Source organism: Ictalurus furcatus, chromosome 9 (genome assembly GCF_023375685.1).
Source record: "Ictalurus furcatus strain D&B chromosome 9, Billie_1.0, whole genome shotgun sequence".
NCBI lineage: Eukaryota > Metazoa > Chordata > Actinopteri > Siluriformes > Ictaluridae > Ictalurus > Ictalurus furcatus.
In genome coordinates, this window is record NC_071263.1 from 2,892,490 (window position 1) to 2,916,105 (window position 23,616).

Genomic DNA, 23,616 nt, shown 5'->3' on the forward strand with positions numbered 1-23,616 from the left:
ACTCCCTTCACGAATATTTTGATGCAAATGAACTTGGTTCGTTTCTTCATTTCGGTCTTCTGTTTGACATTTTCCCAGACTGGAAATGATCTCCGATGTGGAGTTTCAACAGAGGGCATGAGGTTAGTTGGGAGGAAGTGAAAGCCTTGTCAGCGTTTTTCGATGCCAAATCACAGACGGCTCGAAAAAAAAAAAATTTCCAAACTAGTATTTAACGTACATTCTCTATCGGTCATTTATTTAAAAAAAAAAACAACAACAACAAAATAGACGTATCCCTGTGGATCACCGCCCATATTAGGCCAATTTTCCTGCTGTATCGCTCAGAGTGGAGCTGCTCTGCACACTCTTAGGTCATCGCTAACAGATGGAGAAAGAGGCACTGCTACTGTTTTAGACAATTACCGCAAATTGATCATGACACATCCGATGCAAGGTGCGCCATGCATGATCCAGCCTTTAAGACACGCTGCCTTCGCGAGCACTCCGTCTTCAAAGGCTTCCGAGTAGAAAGTAAGTGATGAGGACGCTGCCCCGTTTCTCCGCTGCTTGGAGACGGGTCTTAATGGAAGCTTTCTGAGCCTCGGAGACACTACGAAGCAAATCTGCAATTAATTCAAGTTGTAAAAAAATCTTTTTTTAGCAAAAAGATCCCCTAATGTACAATCATCAAACGATCAAACTATGATTTCCTAAATCCTTCTCGAAGACGTGAATTAATGCTCACACATTGTCACTAAAATTAGAACAACAGACCCCTGAGTGAGACACGTCATGCGGTGATTCTTAACAGCCAAAATGCTACGTTCTGCTGTTGGGTGTCAGAATCAGAAGGTCACCCGTCATAATCGCATTCGTTTTTACAGCGTACTATTGAATCGGACACCTTTCCAAGACGGCTGTGGTTACGGGCGGGTTATCGGTGAAGCCGGCATGCTAAGAATATATAATGATTACATATATTGCTTTAACAAATCTACATTTAGCTAGCTAAAACTTACTTCAGCTTACAAATGAGTTTGCGCCAACTAGCCGGAAGAATCTTCTACGCCTTCTTGTTTTGTGCATCTCTTTTTGGAGTCTGTTGGGTAAAACTGAAAGCTTTAAAGACTGCCCTTTCCCTTCTCCTTCTCTGTGCTTCTTCCTGGCTTCTTGTTACTGGCCTGAGAGTGCAGTGTGTGGCCTGGAAAAGAGATTAAAGAAGAAATATGTCGCAGTGTACCCAGGGTTTAACTGGAGAGCTTTAGCACAGACACAGAGATGCGTAATCTCCTGTTGCCAGGAGAGAGCTCATGGGGTGGGAGCTGCGCCGGAATGTAACGCCGCCGCTAACGTCGCTAACGTCCAGCCGGCCAGTGGAAACTCCCCGCCTATCAGCACAAGGGTTGGCTGGCTCCATTAGGCTGCAGGCACATCTGTGCAGAGCTCTAATCACTTCACTAAGAGGTCGCTCGTGGCATTCTGAACTTGATTATAAGATCAGGAGCATTGTGAGATGGTAATCATTTAATCCTCTCAGAATACACACACACACACACACACACACACGCACGCAGGTCTGCTTTCTCCAGGACTGCGTTATTTCCCTTCGTAAAGCCCATTAATGGACTAGAAAGGAAAATAAGCAGAGAAAACCATTTCAAAAATTTACATTTTTAAAAAAAACAATATTAAAATATTGCTTTAATGGAGCTTTAATGAAGGAGAAAAAAAATTATATATAAACCATATATTTTATAATATATGAAATATCAGGAAAAAAAAAAATAATTACACGGATGAAATATAAATAAGAGATAAGAATTTAGTTTAAGACCTAATTAAAATATAACACATAATTTGAGTGAATAATTTAAAACTTATATTCTTGGTTTAAAAAAAAAAAAAAAAAAAAGTACAAACAGAACACATTAACAAACCAGAGAGAGATTACTTATTGGAGTTTTTATTTTTTTTTTAATCCTAAATGTTAAATAAATCATTTTGGAGAATCTTTTTAAACAGTTTGTTTTATGGGTGATCGAGTAGGACCTAAACAGCTGACTCCGCCCCCTTCACCCCGGTGCATTGGGAGAAGCGAAGACCTGAGCGATTTAGCGGGTTGAGAGCTTGCAGACGTTTCGAGATTTACAGCAGAGTGAAATGAACGTGAAATGACGACGCTACACGCGGTGTATTAATGATACAGCTCTAAGAGGACGTTTAGAGCTGGGAAACATGTGTGGCGTTTGCTCCTAAAACAGACGTTTCCTTTGAAACGTACCGAGTGCATTTGTTTGTATTGTGTGTGAAGACGAGCACGGGAATGTCGAATCGTTTTTTTTTTTACGACAAATCCCTTGCAAAGCCCTCGGAAAGCGACGCGGTAACAGATTGTGCTCTATTTGCAGAAGCGGAGCAGTATATCCTTTATAACGTGCGGCGCTGTGTGCTCCCGGTGACTGGGCAAAAAAAAAAGGAGCACTTTACGCTGAGAGCCCATCTGCTCCTGTGCAAAATAACACAACGGGGGAGAGCAGAGTCATGAAAAACACATACACACCTACACACACACACACACACACACACACACATACACGCGCAGGAGCTGACCGACATGGTGTCGTGTCACAGAGAAGGATGAAACCGGGAAGGATCTGAACAACCGTGTGGCCATCTTCTCATCGTGGCAGAGTGACTAATGGCCTCGCTGCGGATTCGAGCTCCTTGAAATCAGAGTCTAATTGCCCCCCAACAACCATATCGAAGAACCTGGGCTGCCCGTCTGGGGCAGGAAGTCAGCAAGGGGAAAAGGATCCTGATACTCTCAGGCGGCTCCATCAGCCTGTCAGTTAGAACAGTGCTTTTAACACAGTCTGGGCCTACCGCAGAGAGGAACTCCAGAGTTACGTTCAAAGACAAGTCTGAGGAAAAGGAAGTTCAACCTCAGCTCTGAGACAGACAGAGAGAGAGAGAGAGAGAGAGAGAGAGAGAGAGAGAGAGAGAGAGAGAGAGAGTCAGTCCTGCAGTTAAAACACCGTAGAAGAAGGAGAAGAGTGATGCTTTTACGTCTCTCGGAGGCAGGCAGGCAGGCAGCTGAAATGTCAACAGCAGATAAATATGAGAGATGTTTGTTTCTGCTTTACCTGAACTGGAGCGGTGCTGATTGAAGTGAAACAAACTCCTGGTTTTTTGTTGTTGTTGTTGTTGTTGTTTACCGTCTCCCAGCAGGAAGTGTGTGGCTTACTTACTTACCCCCTCTCTCTCTCTCTCCTCGGTAAGTGGAGTGCTGGTCTTACCGTCTCCACAGAAATGGAATAGGAGCCTGTCTCTGCTCGGCGATAACCCGTGCCCTTGCTCAAGGCGCTCTCAGTGTATAATCTGCCTCAGATCTCTTCACTCAACCTGGCTGGGTTTTATTAGGAGGCTTGGGTGGGACCCGCAGAGGGTCTGGTGCACGAGCTTCACCCTTAATTTTCCATCTCGCTGGCTGACGTGATGAAATACGGAGAGGTGAAGGGACACGTTTTCCGAAAAAAGGCGAGGCGGATCTCGTGTCAAGCTTGTGTACAAGCGCGTCGCTTATGAAGGATGGAACAATAACTGTACGACGACTATAATACATGAACCCGAGCCACACCACTGTTCCCATAACAACGAGGAGCGACTGGGTCCGGTCATCAGATGTTTTTAGCCGAGCGTTTAATCTTGCTGCTTGCGTTTCTAACAAGCTTGAACACATAATGTATGAAATTTCTCACCATTAAAACTTTTAAAACTTTTGCTTCACGGTTTTTGATTTCGGAGCGGCCTGAGAGGGAGAGATTGGGCAGGTCTACAGATTCGGAAGCAGTTCGACAGATTCAGCTGACGATCATGTGATTTATTAGAGGTTCTTATAGTGGACGGCAGTCTGGGGGTCAGTCTGTGTCCAAGGTTCCAAGCGTGTGGGTCCACTGAATGATATAAAAGTACGTACATGCTGTATGGTTGTCTAGAATAAAAGGCAATGGGGGGAAAAATGCTTTCACACTTTGTGTTAGGTTTTCTCAACCACGAGAGCCAATAACACGGGAAATGGCCGCGAGGTGGGCAAAAAGTGCTGCTGGTGGTGAATTTGTTTTGGTCAGAAAATAAATGAAACTTTTCAGAAATGCACAGTCATTTTTTTTTGACCTCCTGACCTGACTCGAGAAAAACAAACAAAGTGCTAATGAAAGACGAGTCTTAGTGTTATAGTGTTTATGACATCCATCCATCCATTTTCCATACCGCTTATCCAACATAGGGTCGCATGGAGCATATCCCAAGGAACTCGGGGCACAAGACGGGGGACACCCTGTGCCAATCCATCGCGCACACACCCATTCACACACTACGGACAAGTTGAAAACGCCAATGGACGCCAATACAAAGCGTGTCTGGAAAGCAGAGTACGTGGAGGAAACCCCGCGGGAGAACACGCACGGGCCGGGGGCGGGATTTGAACCCCCAACCCCGGAGGTGCAAGACAAACGTGCTAACCTCTAAGTCACCGTGCCCCCCTGAGAGTTTTTTCTTTTTCTTTTTAAATCTCATTGATATTCCAATGCTGCTGTAACTAAAAATACCATTGGGTGCATTTTCTGGTACGTGATGTGACATCGCACTTTAACTGCAGCCGCACAGAGTATAGTCACACAAGCAGCTTACAGTCTCTTGTCTCCAAAGCTACAGTGAAAATAAAGAACAACCTCCTCCTCATCACCAGAGTTACGCCAATCTTTGTTTCATCTGCATTGCTGATCCTGATCAATCTAATCTAGAGATCAAGCTGGTTAGCTGGCACTAGCTAGGACTGGTAAGAATGTTGTTATGGTTACAGTGTGCACGCCGTGTGAGCCCCCCCCATACCACCACAAAAGGAGCTCCGTCTGGTGATTTTTCAGGTGGAAAAACGGAAAGTGTGAAGAAGGCAAGCTGTAAAATGTGCAAGTTGATAAAGAAAACAGAATCTTCTGAATGTTAGAAAAGCATTAAATGTCTTCTTGAGGTGTTATAGGAACACTCTTCCTGGTGTGCATGTGGACCAGAACCTTGAATGCCCTTCCTTGATTTGTTAACACACCAAGACCATCACACACACACACACACACACACACACACCTTCCACAGAGACCCATGTCTTCATTATCACAGCCCGCCAGCTTACTGTTTCCATGGCTCTGCGAGATGGATTAATCACACCATTTAACGTGTTTATTTCTCCGACTCCGCGAGGCAGAGGCGGGCGCGCTCTAACCGGCTTGGTGCACTCTTTAATTGCCATGAGATGGTTCTTGTTGTGCGATGACCCCCCCGAGTGAAACGCACCCACAAAGGTGCCTAAGGCTCGAGCACCTTCCTCCGCCGTTCCTTTCTCTCTTCCTCCGCTGATGTGCTACATGCAGTCCTTCCCCAAATGAGAAGATTGATAGAATGTCATATCTACAAACGGCTGAAGTTCTGTTTCCAAGACAACGGCTGAGGACGACCGCTGAGCGCGTGCGGGAGAGCCCACTGCAAACAATTTTCCGTTACACTTCCTTTGAAGGGAACTACAGAGGAGTCCGAATCACCTTGCAGAAGGAGTGGTGCGAGGAGGTGCGCGGGGAAGGCGCGGTAGCTGTTTACGCCGTGTTTGTTTGCCATTGATACTGCGCGAAGATATGACACGCTCGTGCTTTGTCCTTATATACCGTGCTGACTGCACGCTCAGCGTGATCCTTTATTCAGTCTGTAGTGTCTGCTCACTTTTCCACACTGCAGTGTGATAATTGGTGCGAAATGTGAGGACTCCTGTCTTCCCGTCCTGCCCGGACACGATAATTATACCTGCGTGTGTCTGATAGCTTTATTCATAGGACAATCCTTGCAGTTATCCTTTTTGATCATTTTGACGAATGACACTTTAGTACTATTTCCATCTCTCTCTGTTTCTCTCTCTCTTTTCTCAGTCTGTTTGCAGACAGATTGGGGGGGGGTTGGTAGTGGTGGAGGAGGGAGGGCATCTGTTTGACAGCTCGGAGAGCCGAGAATAATCTGAATCTGACTGTGCGCTTTTAAAGATGTATAGAAAACGGCTGTTGCACCACTCAATTTCCAGCTTCTCACTGGAAGAAAAAATACGTTGCCGTGTTCAAGGAAAACTTTTCCTTTCCCCAGCTTATGTTTAATTCATATGTGTAAAGCTGCCCTTGCTCGTGTACAGCCAAAGAAATGTAATCCGGTCAAAGTCATTTTTCTTCCAACAAGTCCCAGTGCAGTCTGCAGGAAGACCGCAGCATGTGTAGATTCCGTCTTGTACTCCTAAAAGCCGGTCTGCTCTGACTAGATACAAGAGCCGAAATTACGCCGCCGCTTCGACGGAACCCTTCAGAAACAAGTAATGTTCAAATTTCGGATTTTAAATAAATAAGCGCATTGTTTCCTTTCCACGTTTTCGATCTCATACTGATAGCAGAGCTTTGAATATCAGCCAGTTCCAATCGGCAGACACTAACGCGATGTTATCGTCCTCGCAGTAACCAGGCGATTCTTTGGAGGCTTCCTTTGCCAAAACACCGAGATGTGATAGCAGCATGCTTTAAGACAGTTCGTCTCCTGGGGTTGCGCACAAGATCTACGGAAAATATTGTATCGTTTCTCGCACCGATAATCAGGACAAAAGAGATTACGCTTCGCCGTTTCTTGGCAACAGGCTGTGCGTGCTCGTCTTCGAGATGAAAAATAGCTGTGAGGACAGGAACTAACTTCTTTCTGGATGTTCCACAACAGTGATTGCGACTATAAATAGATGTAATGCAATGTGTTGTTCTTTAAAGAATAAAAAATTGTCATTCGTAACCGTTGTGGTATTGACTGCATTTCTAGGTCTTTTCAGTGTTGTGTATCCTATAGGGCCAAAAGTTTGTTTTAACTATAAACTACTATAAATACCCTATTAGACCTATTAAATGTAGTTTAGGTATTTACACCAATCAGCCATAACATTAAAACCTACATGATATTGTGTAGGTCCCCTCTTGTGACGCCAAAACAGCTCTGACCAATCAAGGCATGGACTCGACAAGACCTCTAAAGGTGTGCTGTGGTATCTGGCACCAAGACGTCAGCAGCAGATCCTTTAAGTCCTGTAAGGTGCGAGGTGGGGCGCATTATCCTGCTGAAAGAGGCCACTTAGGGGTGGACTTTGTCTGCAACAATGTTTAGGTAGCTTGTTCTTGTCAAAGTAATCTCCACATGAATGCCGGTTGTCCTTCCTTGGATCACTTTTGGTAGGTACGGCATCCCGGGAACACCCCACAAGACCTGCCGTTTTGGAGATGCTCTGACTCAGTCGTCTAGTCATCACAACTTGGCCCTTGTCAGAGTCGCTCAGATCCTTACGCTTGGCCATTGTTCCTGCTTCCAACGTATTTTTCCAACTTTGAGAACTGACTGCTCACTTGCTGCCTAATATATCCCACCGCTTGACAGGTGCCATTGTAACGAGATAGTCGAGGATATTCACTTCACCTGTCAGTGGTTTGAACATTATGGCTGATCGTGTGTAGTATTTATAGCATGTGGGACGATTGTACATTTTGTGTATAATGGGGTTCCCAAGTCACGCAACCCAAAAAAAATAAATAAATAAAAAATCGTTGGGATTTCAAATCCCAATGATGGCACAGCCATCCAGGTAGGATATTGGCAGGTGACCAACTTGGAGAAAAAAATGGGATAAAAAGTAATAATAATAATGTTTTAAGCCTCTTTAAGACTAAGCTGAGTGATAATTACTGAAACGAGCATTACTTTAAACTGTTGTGGAACTCTACATGCTCTAGATGACTAAATCGTTAATATGGAGGGTAAATTGTGCACAGTGAAAATTCAATATCATACTAGCCTACTGCAAATTACAAGTAAGAAGTTATACAGGCATGTAAAACAATCATTGGGCCTTCACAAGTGCATGGGTCGTTATGGTAAAAACTTTACAACATGTACTAGGCCTGATTTTTTCCGCTCCTTCCTTAAGCCTCAGGGGGAAACCCAGACGAAACTTACACAGTCTGTGTCAGACAGTCTGCTTTAAATCCCAAGTGCAGAAAAGTTAATGGCCAGTGGCTTTGAAGCAGACCTTCCACGTGGAGGATGTTTAATAATAAAAAGGTAAAAGCGGAAAGGCTGATGAGAGAGCGAGAGAGAGAGAGAGAGAGCCCTTCCTGCAGTTCCCCTGAGTCTCCACTCGCTGGCAGCCAATCACAAGAGAGGATTCTGTAGCTCAGAGCGTGGGCACTGGTACAGGAACGCACTGCTTTTCTCACTCACAAACCTAGTGCTGGAAAGAAACAACAACAACAACAATAACAACAACAACAACAAAGCATCTCTTCCAGAAACAAACCTCAGCCCTGTCAACCAGACCGCGAGAAGAGAAAAAGGACAGTCGCACCACCTGCTCCACTGTCTCTTCTCTGGAGAACATTCAGCGCTTCATGGTGACCTTCAGGGAACACTGGGCACTGAGCTCTGGTTCCACACTCTACTGGCAGAATTAAACAATCAGCATAAGGCCTGTGGAGATCAAAGTTCCTCCATATGGAGCCTGGAATTGAGGGTCACTCGACTCTGCGGAAGGGACGGAGATGAAAGATGGCCGCCAGTTCTCAGTGATGCTGCTTCATCCTTGGAAAAGCAGGTCTTTTCTAGCCGTATGAAAATCTGCTGGAGCTCGGGATTTTAGAGCTTTTTAGTATCCGCACTGTGGAAAAATAACCGACCAAATCCAATTTTCGTACAATCTCATTTGCTCAAATCGGTTATCGATTTGTTTGTTATAGCAATTATGCACGAGCGAGCAAAGGTTAGCTAATTGGGTAATTTTCTTTCAGTATTCCCGACTGCAGGATATCGCCCAAAAAACCCCTCCAGAACAACAGCTTTGACTTGTCTTAGTGTATAAAACTGATTGTTTGAGTGTAGATGTAGTGCCACTGGACAGTCGAGACTTTAAGGGCCCATACCCTGCTTATTTTCCTCTAATGAATGACAGGGGTTAGAGCTTCGGTTCTCCGAGCCTTCTTGAAGACTGTGATTTTAAGTGGTTCAGACAGCTCTTATCTCCTCTCCACTGCCATCCATCATAGCCTCACAAGGACTACTCATTCAAATAGAAATAATAGGCTGTGTCAAACAGAAGTACCATAATCATACTTTTGTTTGGGATACAGCAGAATAATGTGAGAGAAGCGGCCTACGAAGGCTGAGGCATGCTTTCCCAGTTAATAGGGGCATGAGGGGACAGAAGGATGAGACGGAACATGAAGCATAATTGTGCACTTATTCTGACATCTGTTTGGCTTCATTGGTAGACATACAGTATGTAGACCTAAAGCCTCAATTTCATTATGTACTTGGGGGAAAAAAAAAACGTTTGATTATGTCAGGAGAACCCTGGTAGCGAGCCTCCGCCCCCACCCCACCCCACCCCACCCCACCCCTGGCCCTTTACTCTGAGTGCAGCAAAGAATGGCAGGTCATTCATTAGCACTTTAATTACCTTGGAGGTAACAGGCTCTTTTAAGAGCCAGAATAGTTAAAGTCAGCTGTAGAGGCAGAGCGGCACGTTTGCAACCCTGGCAGCTCTTCACACTTCTGTCTGAAAGCGTCTCGTTCTGGTTAAGGAAGGCTGTGAGGACTTGCGCTGAGGACATGTGCGTTATATAAAGCACTTCCGAAGTGACACTGACAGACAGGGCGTTGTTCCTGCCACAGCTACTGTATCTGCTTCTGCTCTTCTTTTCCCACTCACGTACACACATTTCATTCATCCCACCCCCAAAACTACTGACAGGTTCATCCAACTCGGTTTTTTCCCCTGTCAAAATCAACATCTATTCCCGAGAACCATGGGCGAATAAGACTACGTCAAAGCCTGAGAGCAGATAAGAGAGCAACCACAAATCAAAGACTCGAACAGAAAGAAGAAGAAAAAAAAATACAGGATGGACTCAAGATCCACTGTGAACCTGACCAGGATAAAGTGGTTACTAATAAAGCGGTTAACCTCCACCATCTCCCCCAGAATGTCCCCCAAAATCTCAACCATCTCTCACACCATTTCCCCTACAATCTCCCCCACCACCTCTTCTACCATTTCCTCAACCATCTCCCACACCATCTCCTCCACCATCTCCTCAACATCCCCTCCACCATCTCAACAATCTCCCCAACATCCCCTCCACCATCTTCCCTACCATCTCCCCCACCACCTCCTCACCCATATCCTCCATCATCTCCTCACCACCTCCCCTAAAATCTGCTCCGCCATCTCTCCCAACATCTCCTCAACCACACGACCCATCTCCTCCACTATGTCCTCCAGAATATTTTTTCTGTATGTTCCTGAATAAAGGACCGATACAAGAAAGAAGGCCATGGATTCTTTAGATGAAAGATTTTGAGTGATCTCTAATTAACACATTTGTCTTTGTTAGTTATTATTGTTTGCTTTTATTCATTTTGAACGTAGCTAAGCTAGGCAACAAACCGCACACATTGTACTTACAGGCCAAGGAACACTTCCTTTATTTTCATCTTTATAATCCTGCAGGGTTTCATTTTTTCTCGATGTCTCCTATTTGTAATTTCAGCCCAGTTTCATTCGTGTAGCGCTTTCAGCGTAAACGCAAATGTACATTTACATATTGCTTTTAACCCGTGGCTCTCAAAGTGGCTTCCCCCGTGCGAATAGAACTCATTACTCCTCTATAACCGTATTCTACAAACTGTTGTGATTCTGTTGCTTGCTATTTCACAATCCCGCGTAAATTTATTCGCTACTTCTCACTGAAAATGAATGGTGAATTTCCGTATACCGAAATATGTCTTCGATCATCCGTGGCCTACAGAGAGATACAGAACAATATGCTGGGTGAACACTTCACATATACAGCATATACACATTCATACACACGAAAACAAATGCATGCACACACACACACACACACACAGGACCAACTAGTACTGGATTTATTTAGCTCCCGTTGCTTAGTCTGGCTTGAAGCTGAAGCTGGCACACATCCTGTATTATTTGCTTCTCTCTTGGCCTGGAGAGAGTTTGCTCATCTCGTGGCTTTGGCCCAAGTAAACATCTTGATGTAGCACCGGGAGACGAATAATCGTCGATAAGCAGCAGCTTACGAGGCTCACAGCTATCTGGAGACAGAGCAGTCTCCCACCTCAGGGCTTTCTCTTTAAGACGTGCAGCGTATACACACACGCACTCACACACACACGCATACATACACATACACATACACATACACAACCCTGCTTGTCTTTGAAATGGATTGTTGACAGCTGTACTTGAAACTTTTAAGGTTGCGACGCGAACCTGTGATCCGAGAGCACGGACGATGGCGGGTTTGAGAGACGACGGGGGAAGGAAGAAAAAAAAAAAGCAAACCAACAAATCCTAATCAAAAAATAAAGACGCATCTGTGTTTTGCTGGACGGAAGAGAAGCGGTTGATTTCTCCAAATAAACCTCACACGTTTGTTTGAAACGACGTAAACGTGTTTATACGCTGTTGGACTGCATGTACATGATGTACTACGACGTTTAGGTTTGCTATTGGAAAAATATACATATATATATATATATATATATATATATATATATATATATATTTCTTTAACTCGTGCAAGATGAAACAAAGAGGGAACATGTGACCAAAAATGTACTTTAAGATCCAAACAGCAACGTGTTCCAAAGATACCGGTAACATCATAAACATTGTATATACTGTGAAAAAAAAATTAAGTAGCGCAATATAACCCCCCCGCCTTATTTCTCATAAATATCGTCGTGACACGTGCATGTTAAGTCTATACCGCATGAGATCCTGGTGAGTCTCGCTCAGACATGAAGCTCCTTGAATTATGATCTTCCTGTTAGACGTGAGTCGTATACGCGAATCAAAATGCCATCAGGTGGAAAATAAATGTATAGCAGTAGATCGAGGTATAAATATGTCAAATGGATAAAAAAAACACAGGAGCGACATGTTGATTTTCAACACGTCTACCTGCTCCAGAGGCAGGAAAAAAAATACAACACATGGTAAAGAAACTACATTTTACAGTTTTCCTTATCACACGTGCTAATCTAGCAGTTTCAGTGTTCAGCAGATTCCAGAGTTTTTATAAAACAACTGAGCGCTCAGTGTAAAAAACTTGTGGAGGTTCAGACGGACGTATCGGATTGTCTTTATTATCCCAGCAGCCCTCCGCTATCTCCCTCAGACAGCGACGCGCCGGCCTCTCCGCAGTCCTACTTAAAAGACACTTATATTTTCGCTTCAAGGAACCCAGTCTCCTTTTACCACATGAGATCTCTGATAATCACAAGCACTGAAAAAAAAAAAATGAACAGAATAAAGAAAAGATTTCTGCAAGCTGCACATATGCGGTATAGCCTACATGGCAACTACATACACGTGGTACAAAGCTCCCAAGTGAACATGTCCTCATCCACCACCATCTCCCCCACCATCTCCTCAACTACCTCCCCCAACCTCTCCTCTACCATCTCCCCCACCATCTCAACCATCTCCTCAACTACCTCCCCCAACCTCTCCTCTACCATCTCCTCAACTACCTCCCCCAACCTCTCCTCTACCATCTCCTCAACTACCTCCCCCAACCTCTCCTCTACCATCTCCTCAACTACCTCCCCCAACCTCTCCCCCACCATCTCCTCAACTACCTCCCCCAACCTCTCCTCTACCATCTCCTCAACTACCTCCCCCAACCTCTCCTCTACCATCTCCCCCACCATCTCAACCATTTCCTCAACTACCTCCCCCAACCTTTCCTCTACCATCTCCCCCACCATCTCCTCAACTACCTCCCCCAACCTCTCCTCTACCATCTCCCCCAACCTCTCCTCTACCATGTCCCCCAACATCTCCTCCACAATGTCTTGCGCCATGTCCCCCACCATCTCAACCATCTCCCATACTATTCCCCCAACATCTCAACCATCTCCTCCACCATCTCCAACACCATCTCCTCAACCATCTCCCCCAACCTCTCCTCTACCATGTCCCCCAACATCTCCTCCACAATGTCTCGCGCCATGTCCCCCACCATCTCAACCATCTCCCGTACTATTCCCCCAACATCTCAACCATCTCCTCCACCATCTCCAACACCATCTCCTCAACCATCTCCCCCAACCTCTCATCTACCATCTCCCCCAACCTCTCCTCTACCACATCCTCCAACATCTCCTCCACAATGTCCCCCGCCATGTCCCCCACCATCTCAACCATCTCCCATACTATTCCCCCAACATCTCAACCATCTCCTCCATTATCTCCCCCACCATCTCCCCCAACCTCTCCTCTACCATGTCCTCCAACATCTCCTCCTCCATCTTCTCAACCATCTCCTCCAGCTCCCCTACCATCTCCCCCACCATATCCTCCACCATGTACCCCACCATCTCCCCTACCATCTGCTCTACCAACTCTCCCAACATCTCCTTCACAATGTCCCCCACCATCTCCTCAACCATATTTTTTGCGCTTTTCCTTTCTGAATGCGTGGTGTAGCTACAGTTAATGCTCTGTGGAAGTTTAATATTCAAATGCAATCATACACTAAACGCTTTAAGTGATTGAATTTCAAACGCATTTTAAAGGAACACTGACAGCCATGATGTAAAGCGTGTTGTGTCCTTATATACACTCTGAGTGTGTGTGTGTGTGTGTGCGTGTGCGTGTGCGTGTGTGTATGACTCTTTCAGTAAGCAGCGTGCTGTGTGAGACAGCCAGGCTTTCTGGAGTGCAGCAGCTGGGGGAGTCGCCACAGGCAGAGGGCAGCACTCTGCTAACCCTCTCGCCCACTCCGGGGGGAACCAATGTGATTACTGCATTACCCTCTGCTAGCCCAGCCTGCCCTCGCCCAACTCTCTCCCTCTGAATCAAAAACAAGCCGGCGGAGGAGCGCAGAGCCAGACGGTGAACTAACACAATACAGAATCGTGTTTGGGTAAAATGAAACAGCAGAGCAGACCGAGGAAAGCTTCAATCATTTTTGCATTTCCTTTTGTTCCCCTCCTGATCTCACTGATGAAACGACAAAAATAGGCGAAAGAACACACAAAAAAAAAAGAGAAAAGACTTCATTTGCTCTCCAACCACATACATTAAGGAGGCACGGTGAACTCAAAAATGCCGGGAATGGTGAACAATATGGACAAAATAACGGCAAACTGCAATTACACCGCTGTATAAAAATCTACTTCATCTAATGTGATGTTTTATTCCACAGATCTGTTGAACGTGTACTGAATAAAACATGCCGTGTCGTGCAGCTGTAGGAAAATAACCGACGACAGGGTGCTCGGATGAAGCGGAGACACGGTTACCAACCCGACGTGGATTCATTTCTAAAACAGCAAGTGTTTTATTCCTCTTACACCTCAGCAATTACGACCGTTTTTTTTTTTTTTCGGTATTTATTAACGACCGTGCACTTTTTTATCCGTTTATAGTTACAGTTAACGTTCGTCCTTGAAACGAGTTCCTGTTCTCACTTACGTTATTCTCTCTCTTGAAGTTAATAATACGTTTGTTTGTTTGTTTGTTTTATATCTTGGACCCCTGAGTAAGGCCCTTAACTGCTCAGATGTATAAACGAAATAAATGTAAATATAAATGGAAAGAAAGTTCATCAAAGCCCTCTCACCAATCAGATTCGCACGGCCCTTGTGGGAACGACAGCGCTCGGTCAGCGGTGACACGGCTCCCGGAAGCCACGTTTCCGTTAACCATTAGCTGTTTACTTTGCACTCAGACTGCCTCACTGTGCTTTCATTAAGCTCACCGTGTCAGCAGGAGGAGGGAGAAAAAGAGCTACTTGAAGGGATTTATGTACTCCGAGCGTCCATGGGCAGGCAGTAAAACTGCAGGCCAGTGATGCCTCCTTTCACGGTGCTACAAAAGGAAATGTAATTACCTTGATATGGTGGCAAAAGAAAAGGGCAAACTCTCAATATGCAGTAAACGCACTCACGCTGGGAGCAAGTGAGGCTAATTATGCAGCTGATCTGTAGGAGTCTCTCTCTCTCTCGCTCGCTCGCTCGCTCTCCCGTGAGAAAAAAAATAAATAAAAGCAGGAAAAAAATAATAAACCCTCCTGGTGCGGGATCGCGACCCTACTCCAGGTGTGCGTGTGTGGACACTTTCGGCGGTCAGTTCCCAGACAAAACCGGTTCAAGACGTACCGGGGCTTCAGGCTCGGCGTCACATGGTGGAGGAGCGTGACGACTTGTGAGGGAAGAAAACGAGCCACCAGTGGTTCATAGGAGAGCAACTGCTGGCGAAGTTTAATTTAAGATTGCTAATGAATCCTCATATTCATCAGGCTTCCTTTCAGCTGATTAAAGAGACTCAGAAGGCAGAGGAAGCTCAAGTTTTAGATGAGTCTTTGGGTAAACTGACTAATCTTTTACACTCAAGTGCTGATGTATATAATTACTTCATTATTTCACTCTGATAAGACCGAGTGCTTCCATATCCAGCTTGGTTTACTCGATTTCAGTGACACGTGCAACGTGACACACTGAATACTTTCGCTTCAATATCTTTAAAAATGTTTAGCTTTTTTTTTTTTTTTCCTTTCTTTCTTTTTTTTTTTTTTTTTTTTTAAAAAAAAGAGCATTAAAAGAAAAATGACCTTGAATGAAAACACTTGCTCACTGGTGCAAGCTTCGACTTCATTCCGTCACTATTCCGTCGCTCAAAGGAGTTAAATCAAATAAAACATTCTTGAAAAACGTGTAAATTAATGCACAAAGCTTTAAAAAGAAAGAAAAAAAGAAAGAAAGAAAAAAGAAAGAAACGCTTGACGTCTATCTATCCGCACGGTTTGATTACAGCTGTGAGCGTTCGGAGCAGACAATGCGAAAGCTGAGCTTGCCGTTCTCTCAAGAATGTGTGCAGCAAGTATTTATGGAAAGGAGATGACAGATAGTTGCTCTGGAAACACTGACAACAAAAGAGAAGATGCAGAAAAGGAATGGGGGAAGGAAAGGAAAAGGGAGAAGGAAGAAAAGAAAAAAAAAAGAAGAAGAAGAAAAAAGAAGAAGAAGGGAAAAAAAAAAAAAAAAAAAAAACCGCAGGCGCTGCTCAAGGTGCATTGGGGCCCTGGCTCCGAGTACGCCGTCGCCATGGCAACAGGCGGGCGGCAGAGAAGCGATGACGGCGTTAACGCTGGTCGGGAGCGGCGGGCGCGCGCCCATAAATCTGCTGCGCATAAAGAGGCACCAGCCTCTCCGCTAATGGTGTGAAGCCTGCAGGGCGCTCCATTCTTCTGCTATAATTATGGTAAAAAAAAAGAAAAAGGACAGGACAAGGGTGTTGCTCTTTTTCTGCAGAAAGGATTGCAAACATGCACGAGGCTTACAAAGTGCACATGAAGAACCCACACACATGCGCGCACACACACGCGCACACACGCGCGCGCAAGTATGTGCACCCTCCAGAGGCGAGCGCTCCCATTTATCACTTTGCCGCGATAATCTGTCCTAAACACAGCCCTGGGTTTGCAGATAGACTCCGAACACAACGGTCGATCCAGGCCTCGTATCTCTCCCTCCTTAACTCCTGCCTTCTGCTCTCTTTTTTCTGCTGAATTTCATCTCTCTGTCTCGCCTGGCCGTCGACTGACTTAAGGAGCGGCGGTGGCGTCAAAGAGGAGGAGGAGGAGGAGGAGGAGGAGGAGGGTGATGTGATGCAGGCGACAAAACAAGATGGCACAGTGGCGTGAAGGTTATGACTTTGAGTGTACTTCTTTGCTGCTGGCTGGAGACCCACAGCCCCACACACACACACACACACACACACACACACTCGGGGAGCTGGGGGAGGTTTCCGATTACTAACTGAAACCGTTACGAGTTACAGATGAGATTCCAGGCGAGGGCGAGTGTGAAAAAGTGTAAAACAGACCATTCATTACAGTCACAGTAACTGAAGACGTTCATGATAATAACCTAAAACGTACAGTGCATCCTCATAATTTTCTTAACGAAGATAGAGTCAAAAACAGAGAAGAAAAAAAAAAAGGGAACACCAAATCTCAGTCACGTCACAGGCTCGAACGCTGGACCGACACTTCGTGACGTCCAGAGGAGTGTTTCTCGACGAGGGGACCTTGGTGTGATCTCACTGAGCTACAGCTGTGCGAAGGTCTGTGTAGAAATTAGCCTGTGTGACCAAGTTGGTCTGTTAATAACAATGTCGACTTGAGCCGAACGTGTTCTCTTGGTGTAAAGGTCGAGAATAAAAAGCTTTAATAAATACGATTGTACAAATGCAAACGGTAAACCTAATATTAGAATCTGGGACGAGCCATGGAATTCACTTAAAGGGGTCAACGAACTGGAAAGAAGTTGGAAGACCCTTGGTCCAGAGTACATGAAAGGTGGCGCCACTTGGAAATAAGGCGTATGTGCATGAGTAGAAGTCTGGACCTTGACTGAGAGTCTGTGGATCGATCACATGACCTCCGACGTTCGAATAAAGCTCAGAAATTCCAACCTCCGACTAGGAAAAATACCCTGTATACTCAGAAATCCTACTCAGGAACTACAGCTCTGCTATTCTGTATAGAGTACATCAATCAATCATACATATTAGGTTATTAAATATGTCTTGAGGAGGTAAACGTACTGTACGTTATGTGTAATATGCGTAATTCTGAGTTATGACCTCCCACTTCATGGGTAGTGTAGTTCGACTGATTGAATGGACAAAGGTGTTGACGGGACAACGAACCTCACACGGTTTTTATTTTCACATGCACTGCAATGAATAAATTTACTACAAAAAAAAAAACCAAAAAAACAATTAAGTCGTGCCACAACATGAACCAGTCTGGTGGCAGTGCAAAGATAATTAATGTTCTTAATAAGCTACTAAAAGGTCCGTATAAATCACTCCGAACCATTAACCGGCTCTTCGTCTTCATTTTGTTTGTCGCGTGACCTCCAGTCGCGATGGCTGACAGCGAGTTAGCGGAACGCGATGCTAATTTATGGACATATTCGACGGACGAGCGGTGTTGCGAGGGGTCACGGTCGAAACGGTTGTGTTGTGGCGGCGATAGCTGGGATTTGATCGTTATGAACACGTTAATTCTGTGGTTAACAACAACAACAAACAAAAAACAGTGCTGTGTCTTTATCATCCATGTCTGACCTCCATACATGCTGTATGTATGTGTGTGTGTGTGTGTGTGTGTGTCTGTGTGTGTTTGTGTGTGTTGTTTTCAAGAAGAGAAAGACATTTGCTTAGTAACTGGGCTCTGAAGACAGCATGGTGCTCTCAGCAGTGACTGCACCACCGTATCCTAACTGCAGTGGATGAGTCACAGCCACCACGGCACTAAATCTAAATCTCCTCTCACTCACACACACACACACACACACACACACACACACACACACGCACACGCTACCCCCCTGCCCACGTCACACCTCAGAGAATTTCCAGGGCTTCTCCTAACGCAGAGGGAAGAGACAGCACGGCCTCTCGGCGCTCCAGCCAGCGCTCACGTTCTCCCTCCAAAACAGCAAAGAGGTGGTAATAATGTGTGAGAAAAACTGCAGATACATGCAGACAGCCCAAAACCTCCCGACAGCCCAAACTACCACCGAACACACACTGGGGTAAAACACTGAGAGCCTCGTGTATTGGCTGGGATTTGGTAATGGATCTCGGCTTGGTGATAAATGTTGGGAATGGGCGTGAACACGCAGCGTGCACGCAGGAGGAGGTTCCACTAGGGGTGTAAAGATTCGCTGTTTCCGATTGGTGCACACGTCTCAATATTTACGGTACGGCTGAACCAAGCTGGCAAACGTGACTGAACAGATCCAACCATTTCCAATTCCGATAGCACACACACTGTTACTAGTACAATAATAATAATAATAATAATAATAATAATAATATTAATCATAATATTACTGCTATTAATTACGCCAATAAATGTGTATCATTATGCTATTTTTTTTTAACTGTTCGCAAATAACCTTCATTTGGCGATGTGTCTCTTGTTTGCAGGATTTTTCTTCCATTCGGTGAAGGAGGCGTGGCCTCTGTGTCTCTCAGTCCCAGTGAAGGAGGCGTGGCCTCTGTGTCTCTCAGTCCCAGTAAAGGAGGCATGGCCTCTGTTTATAAGTCCCAGTAAAGGAGGCGTGGCCTCTGTTTTTCAGTCCCAGTAAAGGAGGTGTGGCCTCTGTGTCTCTCAGTCCCAGTAAAGGAGGCATGGCCTCTGTTTATAAGTCCCAGTAAAGGAGGTGTGGCCTCTGTTTTTAAGTCCCAGCAATGGAGGTGTGGTCTCTGTATCTGTCAGTCCCAGTGAAGGAGACATGGCCTCTATGTCTCTCACTCCCAGTAAAGGAGGCGTGGTCTCTGTTTTTCAATCCATGTAAAAGAGGCGTGGCCTCTGTTTTTCAGTCCCAGTAATGGAAGTGTGGCCTCTGTATCCGTCAGTCCCAGTAAAAGAGTGGCCTCTGTATCCGTCAGTCCCAGTAAAGGAGGTGTGGCCTTTGCATTTCTCAGTAAAGGAGGCGTGGCCTCTGATCTTCTAAATTCCAGTAAGAACTCTTAACTCTTAAGTCATGGCCTGGTGTGTGTAAGTTTTAGTAAAAGAATCTCACCTCCACCTTACTGAAGAAGGAGTGAGTGCGTCAGTCCCAATTAAGTAGGTGCAACCTCTGGGTCTCTGAGCTCCTGGGAAGGAGGAGTGGCCTTCTTCTCATCCAAGTTATTTTCAAAACACATTGCATTACACTGAAACACCTGTCAATAAGACTTCCTGTCATACTGAATTGCTGGCTGCTTTAAATGCGTCTCTCGTAAATCGTATCGTGATCACGTATCATCTCAGCAGGAGAGATACACACCCCTAAGCCACACTCTTTGGAAACAGCGGCTCATCTGAGGGGTTGGGAAGCAAACGTGAGAGGATTTTTGGGTGTGAATATGTTGGAAAGAGATCAAACTGATTCTGAAACACACACACACAGCAAGACAAGTTATAATCATATACCCGTATGATTGGCTTGGGAAAAGCAAGAGCTCCAGAAGCACAGAGATCGGGGATGAGGCTTGGTTGGCATCGGATGTTGTTTAAGCGCATTCGCTTTCAATGACAGAGCGGTCTGTACATGAGACGAGGGACAAAGGAAGCACTGAAGCAAACACATTAAACACTGAATGATGCATCCCCAAAGGAACTGGGCCTTTTCTTACCGGAAAGCCTCCAGCACGGTGCGCTCAGGCAGGCGGGGAGCCACACGCGCAAACACACTTCTGAAGTCCTCCAACTTCAGGAATCCACGACCTGCAGGAAGAACACAAACGAGACTCATCAAAATCACACAGATCTGCTGTGGGTCTTCCTAGGAAGGTTGTTTTTTGTACAAACCCCAGGACTGTCTTTAAAGTGCATTAAGTGCAATATTTAGTGAGGTTCTAGTCACACTGTGGCAGTTTTAATAAAACATCTGCTTAGAGAAACTTCGCATGAAGATTCTGGAAACGAAACAACAAATGATGTGGACCACCGACATCCGACCAATCAGGACACATCTCCACCATCGAATCCTTTAACCCTCGGAGCCTCCTCTGAATCCTGCATCACTTAGAACTCTCTCCGGATCAAAAGGATGAACAAATGAACAGATGTACATCTGATGAACGATCAGCCGATTTCGAGGATAAAATTTGCTTCCCAGTTTTCTGCTCGAGTCTCAGAGTCCCGAGGAGCTGCTTCCTGAGAGCACTGAGGATCCGGTGTCTCCGAGCTAGTCATTCTGCCACCGTGGGCTTTGGTTCGCCGGAAAGAGCTCCCCTGAGGAGCTTTAGAGCGCTGCCCGTCCAAAGTCAGGGCCGAAAGTGGAATATGTTTAGCGTGTCTGCGTGAACTGATGAGGGCGCACGGCGCAGCTCTGAGCCGGGGATCACAGGGGTATCAGCGAACACGGCACGGCGCATATCAATTCGCCGGACTGACCGTACCACGGCGCTTTACTGAGATCATCACATCACAGGTCGAATCGACTGAGCGTAGGAGGAAAATACACACTACAGGTCAAAAGTTTAGACACACTCATTCTTTAAACCCCCCCCCCCCCACCCCACCACATTTTAGAATAATAATAAAATCATCAAAACTCTGGAGTATCACAAATCGAAATTATTATTTAATAATAATAAAAATGCTTAGTATTATTATTATTATTATATAATATTACATCTTTTTAATGGTATAGAAGTGAGTCAAAATATCTTCCACTTCTGTCTTTCAGCCTTTACCCTGAGTGCTCATTTCATGCTCCCAGCTGGCAGCGCACATGACCTTTTATGGAGTTTTGTGGGCGTCACTACATGCAAATGAGCCGTGTCAGGATCAGGTTTTGCACTTTACGGGTTCCCAACACTCACACGGGACGAAGAAACTTTTGCAAATCCTGCGGAAAATTTCCGGTTTGTCTTGTGCAAACATTTACACGCAGCATTACTTACCAAATTCATAAACGAGGCCCTTTCTTAGCATTTATTCATATTAACCGGTGCAGTAAATATGCCGTAACTAATGTTACTTCAAATTAACCACCGAGCGCACATTAAATTAATCATATAATTACATATTGTGGATTTGTGCTGGGTTTTAATAGATTGTTAAGGTCTTTTAATGGCAATTTTCAAAGCTAATCCCTATACAGAGAACAAAGCGAGGGCACTTGTTCTAAAAAGTACTTCTTTAAGTAATGCAATATTAGAATAAAGAGTAGACAGGTAAGTTTGCTATAAAAAAAGCACGGTTTGACATAAAACCCCACACACTGTTGAGCCCGTGTTGTTACAGGTAGGATGGAGAGCTGAAGTCAATAAGGTGTGTGTGCGGTCGGCTTTGATGGAGAGGTGGGGCCTGTGTGAGAAAATGACAGGTCTTCTGGCGGGCAAGCACACTCCATCACCGGGCGCGCTGCCACATCGGCTCAGGATAGAGGCAGCACACTTAAGCGTGCTTTTCCCCTCAATTTGTTCCCATTGAAGACAAGGACGGGGTGACAGCGCTGACGAAGGCTTCAAACACCTCACGCAGCCGCGGCAGGCGAGCTGAAGACAGCGGAGGGCTCGTCGGCGTTGGCGTGCTGTCAGATCCTTCACGCACGGAAAATCCAGACAGAGGTTTTAAGCTAAGTTGGCAGAGGAACAAAGGCAATCTATCCTGGAGCTGATGGAATTATTGAGACGCGTTGCAGCGATATAAACTTTGAACTAAACGGCTTTTCTGGCAGTCGTTGCTCTAATCCTGATCTCGTTTTAATGCATTTATGTGCAGCGACAGTTTCTGATTAGAAAAGAAATGATCACAGTGGTATTTACGAGGAATACATCGCTCTGTGAGTTACTGTTACCACCCTGAAGTCCGGGAATATTTGATTTCATTAAACACTCGTTAAAGAATAGCGCGTCGTTATGTGACGTTAAGTTAGTTCCTGTTCTCACTTACGCTACAGCATCTGTAAATAGCTGTTCCTTCACCACCTCTCGGTATTTCCACGCTACCACGGTAAGAGACTTAAAGTTACAGCTTTACTACTGACTGTTACAAAAGCGCTGACACTGGAGACTCCTTCTGTAAACGTAAAATACACATCTCCTTCAAAAACGATGTAAATGAGTCAGCAGGTACAACAGTGGCCCTATGAAGCACCGTCATGATGTTCTGCTAAAATTACGTTCCACTAATTAGTGAAACTAAAAAAGGTTGTACACTTGACGGCGCCACCATCGTGACAGGAGTTTTGAACTTTTTTCTTTCTGCAAATGTACAAATGTTGTTGTTGTTCAGTAAACTCTCTTGCTGCAGAGCTAAAATTAGTTCACAGTGACTGCTGCTTGCTGACGAAAAGTTACAGAAAGTCTCATCTGCGGAGTTCGACGCAGACTCCTTAATGGCCGTTCTTAAATGAGCTCATTTTCACGTCCCTAATAATTCAAAGAAAGGATGAACGAACTCTCGCGAAGTAATTTGGCCCTTCGGATGAATTTGACGGTTCGCTAGCAATCTCATTTCAAATCAACACCCACCTCAGACGAGCTTCGGTACTCGCTGACGGTCACTGTTCTTTGATATCCGTTTAAAAGGTACAGTCGGGCAACGTGGTCGGAGTCACCCGAAGCTCGGTGCCGGAATTTGACAAGAACGCCGTCGAGCGCGACGGAGATTTCCGGACCGGACCGACCTTTAATCCTGAGGAGGGTGTGGGGTGAACGGCCAAGCTATAACGAGTGCAGGACAGTTCAAAGTTAAGCTGTAGGTGAGTATAAAGGCAGAGACAGAAGAGAGGAAAGTCGTTCCAGAGTCGTTCCAACTGGTTAAAATTAGCTAAAAGATTTAAAGCAGATTGCTGCGAGATGAGAGGAATAAAACACTTTAGAAACGAAAGTATTCGAATAATACCGTGTTCGTCCCTTAAACTTTTAATTAGACCGCTAATAAGCGAGATTGTTTCTCGACGGGTTTTCGCTTTCTC

General features: G+C 45.2%; 2 protein-coding genes across 2 annotated transcripts in view; both read right to left on the minus strand.

Annotated features, from left to right (window-relative positions):
* The window catches only part of foxn3 (forkhead box N3), a 136,282-nt gene extending 115,941 nt beyond the window's left edge, over nt 1-20,341 (minus strand). The window contains exon 1 of the mRNA XM_053632704.1: nt 20,321-20,341. The gene's annotated coding sequence lies outside the window, so the exon portion shown is untranslated. The remainder of the gene's footprint in view (nt 1-20,320) is intronic.
* efcab11 (EF-hand calcium binding domain 11) overlaps nt 1-23,616 on the minus strand; it is a 49,783-nt gene that overhangs the window by 20,008 nt on the left and 6,159 nt on the right. The gene's annotated exons all lie outside the window — the stretch shown is intronic.